Source organism: Cryptomeria japonica, chromosome 3 (assembly GCF_030272615.1).
Source record: "Cryptomeria japonica chromosome 3, Sugi_1.0, whole genome shotgun sequence".
Classification (NCBI taxonomy): Eukaryota; Viridiplantae; Streptophyta; class Pinopsida; order Cupressales; family Cupressaceae; genus Cryptomeria; species Cryptomeria japonica.
Window position 1 is genome coordinate 395967595 of NC_081407.1, and position 10864 is coordinate 395978458.

A 10864-nucleotide genomic window follows, 5' to 3' on the forward strand; every position below is an offset into this window, starting at 1 on the left:
TACATGTAAAGATATTCTTTTGTAACCAAATTCACCATACATTCTGGATCAATAAGCACCCAATTGTGAGTTTGTTATTGAGTCTAGCAATAATGTATATTGGTTCATCAGGTGCATTTAAGATATCATTTGAGGTAAAGGTGATATTAGGTTCATGTTTAGGCTTAGGTTTCTTTCATTCTATCAAATTCACAAGGTTGTTAGTTTGGTTGGATTGGAAATTAAGGAATTCACTACGCTTAATGATATTTGTGGAATGGGTACAAGATTGGTAAATATTTGCAAGTTTTGATTAGGTGGTGCTACAAATTTATTTTTGTTATCATTCACACCATCCACCACAGTGATATTAGAGTCAATGAAGTTTTGAATTTCAGTTTTAAGATGCATACATCTCTCCATTTCATGTCCAGGTGTATGATGATATTGACAAAAGGCCAAGTCGGGTTAAACAAAGGAAATAAAGGCTTTGAGGTATCTATGGGATAAATAGGAGGAAGCTTCATCAAATTGTTAATAGAAGGTGTTGTGGTTGTAAATTGACATTCAATGTTGTTGGAAGAATGAGTGTTTATCTTAGTGAAGTTTTGTTTCGTTTCCTAAAACCATGATAAATTTGATGAGCGTCTTAAGATTTTTAAACCAGAGTCATAGATGAATAACCTTCATATTAACTAACTTGGAGTTGATATTCATGAAGTTATATACATGTAAGTGTGTGAAAGATGGTTATTTCATAAGCAAAATATTATCTCTAATGTGTGATTGTAGGTTACCAATGAAAATTCTTTGAATATTAGCATCAAGAAGCATACAAGAAATTTGGGAATTTACAAAGTTTGATATTTACCAATGAAATCAATCACTTTCTCTTTAACACCTTGTTTGCAATGCACCAAATTAGTTAGTGTAAATTGTGGCCTAATGTTATTTTAAAAATATTGCATAATTTTATCCACCATTTGTTAAAAATTATCAATTAAATTCCTAGGAAAAGGGCAAAACCATTTCAAGGTAGTTTCTTTCAAGGATCTAGGGAAAACTTTTGAAAGGATATTTTGTTCAAACAAGAAGTCATTGCATAAAACAATAAATACTGACCCATGAGTATGGTGATCACCTTTTCCATTATATTTATCAAAACAAGGTATCTGAATATGTTGTGGGATTTGAGTTTTAAGGATAACAATAAAAAGTGGGCTACTTGTGGAATATGATGGGATAGTGGATTACGATTGGGACATGTTGGCTAATTGTTATTGTAAAGATGACACATTTTGCAAAAAATAGTTTATGGCACCATAATTAGGTGAGTTTCCTTGTGAAAAGTTGGATTGCAACGGAGGATTTGAAGGGATATCATGGTAGGTATGTGGGTGAATGGGATGGTCGATGCATGCATTGAGAAACAAAAGAAATATTAGTTGAAGATGGAAAAGATTAGTCCCATTGCTAATATGGATGAAACTATTTTGTGTAGTGGTAGACATTATAGAGGACGTGTATGTAGGAATATTGGATATTGTTGTAGGCATAAAAGCATCAACTTGGATTTTAGGAGTGGAATATACAAGCACTTTTTTGCAACTAACTAACTTCATAGTATTTTAATGCACTATGTAGCTATGTTGTGTAGAACATCCACACCATGTACATCACCTTGTATCATCTTCCTTAGATTGTTAATCAAGAGGATTAGCTCCTCAAACAAGTGTTCTCGACTTACAAATTGTTGAATACCTTCCAATTCCTCGTCAAACCTTATTAATTATTCATTAGATACTTGTATTGAAGGCTCATCATCATCATGAGAAGCACGAGGAGAATGATTGAAATATGTGTGTTGGATTGAGGGAAACTGACTATCCTAAGCTTCATGGTGGGAATAAGTTTCCATACAAGTTAGGCTCAACATGATTAATATTTAAAGCATGAGAAGCCACGAGTCTATAGCTTCTCCTCACAAAAATATTAGTTTAGAAACAACGGGTTATGGAACTCATAAATAAAATTATAAGCTCCAAAAACACACAATTGCTCCTAGGAAATTAGATGCAAAGATAGGGCAATTGGTTTATGCTTGCAATGCCTTTAATTAATTGACAATTTTGTTTGTAAATGCAAATGATGATAATGCAATCAATTAGACTACTAATCAAATGATAGAAACGATGTAATTGGTCATACTATGTGATATGGTAATGATATGATAAATTAACCACTTGATTAAGAAATATGGGATGGAAAAATGGTGATTACTTAATGGATGCAAGCTATGTAAATTTCTTATGTGCTTAAAATTTGAATATTTTATGAAAATAAACTCAAATATGAACATTCAAATAAAAAATAATGTAAAAAGAGTTAGATTCACCAAAATGAAATGGAGGTAAATGGAGTCTTAGCCTAGAAATGCAAACTAGGAACTTATTCATTCACCATTTCCAATTTTGGATCATTTCATTAGAGAAACAACCAATTAGGTTCAACTTCAGTCCTTAAGGAGAGCTAAACACTATGGTCAATTATCCCCCTCTTTTATTTGATTTGTTTTGATTGGACATGATTTTGATATGAATGTGCAATATCTAGGTAAAATAATTAAAAAATAACAACATTCAACATAAGCAAAAGATATAGAATTGGAAGCCAATCTATAAGCACAAATCTAGAATTAGGCGAGATAAAATAATGTGTAGCAACAATCTAGAGCTAAAAGTGCTGGACTATGGAGATAAGAACCATAGTCTAAAGGTGTCTTCATCAACATAAAGCTTTGGATTCCAGATCAGAAGGGTTTGTAGATCCTTTTCTCCAAAAAACCTACCTAAAAGTGTCATATAGGTGTGAAAAATGGTATGGTCCAAGAATTTTCACTTGTTCCAAGTCTAGGACTATCCATTTCAATTTACTTTGCACAATTCTATGAATTTCGATAATTGAATCTATACCTGCACACATAATAAGGGATAAATTTTGTGTTGTATAGGGGCTTGCATAAGTTGAACCTCGTGTTGGTCTTTCCACCTTCACTACAACAATGTTGGATGAAAGAGAGCTTACCCTTGGTAGGGAAAATCCTGAAAACCTTAAAGGAAATGCTTGAAATGATAAATGTTACCTTTGATATGAAACCATTACAAAGTCTCACACAAAGCTTGATGTTGCTTGATGGATGTTAATGAATGCCTTCGTCATGAAGGAAAACGTAAAACTTGATCATTATTGTTGAACTCAAATGCTTAAATCCTTGGTTGCAAACTTATCCTCAATTGCATTGAAGATTCTTTATTAAATTATCTTTTGGAATACTTAATTGTAAGAATTGATGTTCAAATGAGAAATGGAGTTGTACATTATATACAACTTACACCTTTTCAAGTTTAATTTTTGGTTAAGCATAGTATTAGAAATAACTTTCATGCTACTTAAAAATCTAACCATTATGATTTCAAACTTAGGGCCAAATGTCTAGACAAGGGTGCTAAATGCCCCACTCTTGGCATTCTAGGCTAGAAAAGGTCTTTGAGTAGGGATTACATTGAGGTTCTAGAAACAGTCTCAAAAATAACACAATCAAACATAGATAAGGAGCAAGAGGCACAACCACCAAAGTGAGTCCACTCACCCAATAAAAGGCACAAAAATAATAAGTATGATTGTTTGATACATGTCTTGATGGATCATTCAGCTTCATAAGAGGCACTTTAAAGTTGTTTTTGCAAAAGTTATTTCAAAACCAAATGTAGAGAATTTTTTGATCTAAATAACTTACCTAATTTATTAATGATGGTGGAGTGATTTGTGCATGACTAGTAGTGCTTACAAACACACATAACCTTGTGTTCATCATGAATGATATGATAAGAGTCTCATTCAACATGACATGAAATATGATAAAAAAAATATTAGATACGAGCTAACAAGTATTCAATAGACTTAAATCCAAATGTTCTATGATATCATGTATCAGACCCATAATTAACTAAAAGAACAATGATTTAAATCATACCAGTGGATAGCTTCATCAATTATAGTTACTTTAAATTCATTAACTAAAAGCATGTCACCATGGATAGACATAATATATGAGTAACCTCTACAATAACTATTTATATCATCATTAAAGAATTCAATTCATTTACCTCTAATTATTAGAGTTGATTTCTCAACCCCACAACTCTTGAAGATAACCCGCAATAAAACACCTGTCATGAAATAAGAGAGCTATGGAGGCCAAAAGATGATTGATCTTGAAAGATAAGTCATATTGATTATCTAATGACTGAATGAATATACACTGTACAATGAGGTTCTTAAGAAAGCACAGAGCTAAATTTAGGAGAACTAAAGTGCAAGAATGAGGAGCTAAATAAAGCTCAACTCTATCTAAACTATATGCACAAAAGCTAAACTAGGTACACAACTAGAATAAGCACTCATAAGTGAACTTAAGCAAAAAAGCATATCTAGTTGTAAAAAAGCAACTAATAGCTAAATATGCTCTAACACCCACTTTAAGTGAAACTAGGGGTGAGTAGAAAAACTCTAAATGCATGAATGTAGAAATGGGTCCCGCAACAAAAGGCTTGATTAGGTACCCATGTACAAACTAACGAAGTCTCTCTAAGTGAAGAAAAGGAGAAAAACCGAGTGGGAAAAAACCCCTCTCCAAAAGTGAGAGATGCAATGCATGAAAAAATATGAACTTCAAAAGGAATGAAGGACCAAGAAGCCTCCAAGAAAATGTCCCAAAAATGAATAGGAACATGGAGAACATCCTTGAAGGATAAGGAAGATACAGACAATTGTCAAATGATAATTACTATAGTGTTGAATGAAGAACCTCCTCTGAAACCAAGATGATGATTAGGATCAAGAAGATAACAATTTGGATGAGTGCCACCAACAACACTACTCAAACAATCAAATGGTAAACAAAGGCAAAATAATCTATCAATCAAAGATACATATGGCACATGAATCTACACAAGTGACCCCAACAATACTACTCAACAATGCAAGAGAAAACTGCTAGTCGAAAATACAGGTGCCAATAGCGTGAAGAACCTTGATCAACAACAAAATATGGAAGGTCGCCTCCACAAAACTAGAATGCATGAGTGTTTAAATCCAAAGAAAAACCAAGGAAGCATTAGCACCAATAGTAGAAACCCCCCATAATGCTGACAAGGGAGAGGTATGACAGGTCCATTGAAGTTGTGTGTCACCATGACATGCATGAAGGAGAATCTGAATGCGCTCAAGAAAGTACTTGCAATTGAAAAAAAACATGCAACTAATGCACACACGCATTGGAAAAGAATATATAAGATTCGATGTTGTCGTGGAGGGACACTCACTAGAAAAAGGTGTGATGGCAAAACAAAAGGCACTACACAACCTCCCATGATACTTTATAATACACCACATATACAAAATAAGGTACAACGAAATGTGCAAAATCTCCAAAAATTATACACGAGAGTGACAATTTTCTTAGCGTGTTTACAAGAAAAAAGTGCTTTAAAAGGCTGCTCAAAATGACCAAATTGTGAAAAAAAACCCTTAAAATAAAAAGAAGAGGTCACAAAGATTGCTCAAAATGACCAAATTGTAACCAAAAAAAAAAAGATGAAGGGGTCAAGAATGACTAGGATACACAATTTCCAAAAAAACATAGTCAATGCAAACCCAACAAAAAAGGGCCATGTCATTGAAAAGGTCAAAAGTGGACATGAAAGGTCCATACAAAAAATAACACTCAACAATGACATGTGACCAATATGTGGGAAAAATATAATGAAGGGGCACCAAAGATAAACAAATCACCTAAGATGAGAAGTTCACACACTTGAAATGCGATGTGAGCCTTACATGGGATAAGAAACACATGCATGTAGTGAACAAAAAATGAAAATTGTCAAAGAATCCAAAGTCTTACTCTTGTATCTGTGCCCTCCAAACCGAAACCTTGCCAAGGAACAAATGAAAAAGTCTCCAAGACAAATCTTGACCCTTGCTGAAACAAGATCTAATACCCCTGTGAGAAAAGAAGCAAAAACAAACTCTAGAGCCACCAAAGGTACTAACAAGACTTGACTGGCCTAAGAAGGAGGTAATGAGCCAATCAAAACACTTGCAAAAGGGACCAAAGAATCCGTCAGGATCTCAAGAGATAAAAAAAATCTCCCGTCGGTGCCAAAGCAACTCAAGACATCTGCCAAGTAAAATCTCAAGCCCACTCGCTGAAGGAGATCTGAAGACACAAGTCAAATGCCTCCAAAAAGAATGGAGCATCCAATGGTGACAAATAAAATATGAGGGTCACCCAAAAAACACATTGCCAATCTAAGAATAAGCCGCAGATCCAAAGAGAACTGTCACAATGCATGTGATCTCCTTTTTTTTTTTTAATTACAAAATTTGAACTTTCTAAATCTCTCAAACTTGAGATAGGGAATTGCATATCCGCTCTCATATCATATTAGAGTTGATTTCTCAACCTCATAACTCTTGAAGATCACCTGCAATCAAATACCTGTCACAAAACAAGAAAGAAGTAAGAGTCTAAAAGACAATTGATTCAGAAAGATAAATCATATTGATTATCTAATGACTAAATAAATATATAGTGTACAATGAGGTTCTTATAAAGCTCAACTTTAGCTAAACTAGATGCACAAAAGCTAAACTAGTGCACAACTAAAATAAGCACAAAAACTAAAATAGGTGCACAACTAAAATAAGCACTCCTAAGTGAACTTAAGTAAAAAAAGCAAAAAAGCATAACTATTTGTAAAAAAGCAACTAATAGCTAAATATGCTCTAACACTAATAATACGAGCACTAGAAAGCTTAGGATGCAACAAATTGCAAGATACAAAAACATTGTCAACGTGACCAACATTAACAATTGTTAGTGGAGAAGAATGAACATCATTTATAACATCAAGTAAAACACCATTAATAAATATAGAGCAACACGAATATCATTACTAAATAGATTATGAAGAGATGATAAATACACATAATCAATGTTAGTTTTAAATGCGTTATCACATAATTTAGAAATCCTAAATATATCTATAGAAGTTAGGGTTAAAGCACAATAATTAGGTAGAGTAGGATTACAAGTAACATGTGCATTACAAACATGAACTATATTATTGTCACATAAGAAATCATCATCAATATCAATAGGTACACAATCAAAGAGTTGTTAACTACAACATAAGAAGATAAAGAACAAGCATAACAATGTGAAGGCATATGACTAGCAATTGAAGGAACATAACCATCATAAAGCATTTCACTTAGATATTCATTATAGATAGCTAGTCCCAAACCACCAAGCACAATATTAGACTCTTTAAAGAAAGATGTAATAACAATAATATGTGGAGGGCAATTTATGGTTGCAAGACAACAATCATGATATCTAATGAAAAGTAATGGATCATCATGAGTAACTAGATAATCAATATGAGATGATAAAGAAATATCATCATGAAACATGTAATATTTGTATAATGAATCATGATGTAATATGGAATCATGAGATGGTAAAAAACCATTATCACAAGGTACAACACCACAATGTAGCTCACATAGATCATTGCCTCAAGAAACCTAACATGATGTATTAATAGAGGTACATGAATCTAAGGGTACAAAAATAGGAACATCATCACATGTAGAAATAATGACATCGCAAGGCACAATAACAACATGAATAACTAAGGATGGTGTAACCTCATCACAAAAAGCATAAGATCCCTAGTTATATATAATGAGTACTTGGTTTCAATAAGAGCTAGATCACTATCAATGGCTTGATGAAAGAGATACTGCCATCATAAATAAAACGAAATAGGAAATGATATTCATTAGGGAAGAAAACATAGCCATGATAAATAATTTAAGCAATGATGGTATCGTCCAAACCCTAACCAATTAGATTTATATGAAACAAATACACCATAAGATTAAACCTTAGGGTGCATGAAGTTGAATGAGTTCACCAATTTATGTAAGTGAATAATCTTCACATGTACATAAATAATCATGAGGCAAGTTAATTAAATGAGAATGATAAACAAATATCCCTAGATTATTGAACAATGAGATTGGAAATATGTACTAATTGGACATGAAAATAGAATGAAATGATAAATAATATATGTGTACCTCAATACTAGGAATGAAAAAGAGTATGGTAGATGATAGATACCAACAATTATATAAGCCCATATCTAAAATTAATAAATTAAAAATGATTGAATTTTGAATGTCTTAAAATTGTCTCTATTCTTAGGTTGAATATGCGCATATGAAATCAAGAGCTAAACCTATAGATCCAAATGTAATGCATGGTAATGAAATTTGACCCAAAAAAGTGAATTTTGACCTACAAGCCTCTTATACCTATAGATAGAGATTTAACTTGATGGCTAGACTTGCAATAAAGAATGATAATGTTGATAAACCATTGAGAGATTATTGAGTAAGGATGCTCTCCCCATGCAGTCTTATTGAGTTGATTCAACTATTTATTATGAAATTAAGAAATAAAATATACAATAAATTCATTACACAATATTTTGATTAAGGTGACTTACAAAGCGATGCAAAGACCTAGTTTGAAACTAGGTAAATTGAAACTTGTTGACAAAGAAGTATGTAATAAAATTTTATGGATGTACCACTGTGTTATGATAAATGCACAAGTTATTAGATATTAGATATTTTATTTTAAGAATAAAAAAATGAATAAGGACCCCTCTATGAACTTAGATAATAGAGAGTGGAATCTAAGATGATGAAATGAGTTAGGGAGTGGTGCTCTTTTATATTTGGCTCACACACATAATTTGAAAGTTTTGGAGTGGGAATCAACACATAAAGGTTCACTAAAAAAAGGATCATCATGGGCTCAAGATGAAATTTATAATTCAAATATGTGGGTCAATTTCATGAGTGTGGAAATAAACTAGGTCAAATTTGTAGGTATAAATGTTAATCTAAGAGGGGGAAAATAATTTGAGAGATAATAAATTTATGAGGGTAGGTTTATGTATGTTTCTAATGGTCAAATCGATAGTGATGTTAGTAGGAGTCCCAAATTAGTCAAAATTATATGTTAATACTAGATTTTTAGGATACCCATGCAAAGTGGCAAAAAAATGAATGGTAAAGTACACTTTTTATCCTTAGGAGCAACAACTAATATATAATGTTTGATATTTTTGCCATGGTAATGAAATTGTATGGTGCAACATAGTTCACGTAAATTTATAGCCTATAAGTTGTTATCCCATTGTCATACACACAAAAAGTTTGGATTAAGCAACTCGACATGTGTTTAAGAACATATCCTAAATCATTTGAAAGATCATGCAATTTTAAAACATTCAAAATATTGATTTTGAACTTGAGCATCACACCACATCTGTTAATACATCACATTTGTACTCCATGTTAAATTCTTAGCATGTTTCCCATGCCTTGTTCATTCTATACGCTTGATCATCATAAAGACAAGTTGAGAATCTCTCTTGTCTTGAAGCAAGCTCCATCGTGCTCTTAAGCATGACTATATTTAGAAATAGATGCAAAATTAAAGGCAACTAAATTTGGGAATTTATATTAGTAGAGTATTAAAACATACCACTGAGACCAATTCACATAGAACAACAAAGTTCACTTCCTTACATATAGTTCTCATAATCCCTTATTCATAGTTTCACATATAGATTTTGGTTTTAGACCACTTATTAGAATAGACATGAACCAGTCAACAACTAGGTTGAACCATCACTCGATCGACTCAGATAACATCAAATTCTTTTGCCAATTTCTCCTTTTTTACCATCCTTTATCTGTATTGATTTACTATTTGATTATATCTTATTGTTTAATCAAGTCTAGATTAATATAGTAAATATACATTTCCTCTATAATTATGTTGGAAAATCTTGAATAATTATGCATTGAGCATAATAATTGTTTGCTTTTAGTAGTTATTTTTTAGTTCAATAATAGTTTGATTACAAAACAAAATGAAAATATAAAATTATAAGATTATAAAATAAAATGAAAATATTTTTTGCGTGGACATTTTTAAAATAAGTTTTATACATGTCTTAAATTGGATTCTTTTTGTTGACTTAAGTTAAAGTGAACATTCTATTTCTTTAATTGATATTCTAGCTAGTTTATTTATCTTTTTAGCTATAGATTATTTTCAACTAGAATAACATTTTATTTATATCATCGATATCTTTGTTGTCTATTTATTTATAGATTTTTTTGAACTAAATATATATACAATACATTTTGCTTATATTTTTGCAATAAAATATGGTCTTAAAATTGTTATTCTTAGTGATCCCTTGATTTCATTTTATCTTTAGACTCTTCAAAACTGAAAAGACTTAAAAAAAAAAAACGCATTATAAACTTATGTGATGTATGAAAGCATATAACTTTTATTAATATTATTTTCGTGCATAAAATATCACTTGATATCTTACCTATCATAATCACTTCTAATCATTTTGAAAACAAATTCTAGTGTTTACATGGAGAAGGTTGTGCATAATTAAATGGAGTGATCTCTATTTACATCAACTTGAATGTATTAAGGCAATGTCATCTTTCAAAAACTATCATTTTTATTATTCTTTTAAAAATTTGTTTTAAGCTATGTTACCTTGAGTTTCCACGATGAAGAGATGTGTTTTTGGGTCCCCGATTTTTCAAGCCATTTTTTGGAATGTCTTAAAGACGACAAAGTGGATGACTATATAAAAAATAAGATTTTTTTTTAAATTTTATTATCATCAAAGAGCAGAAGCCGATA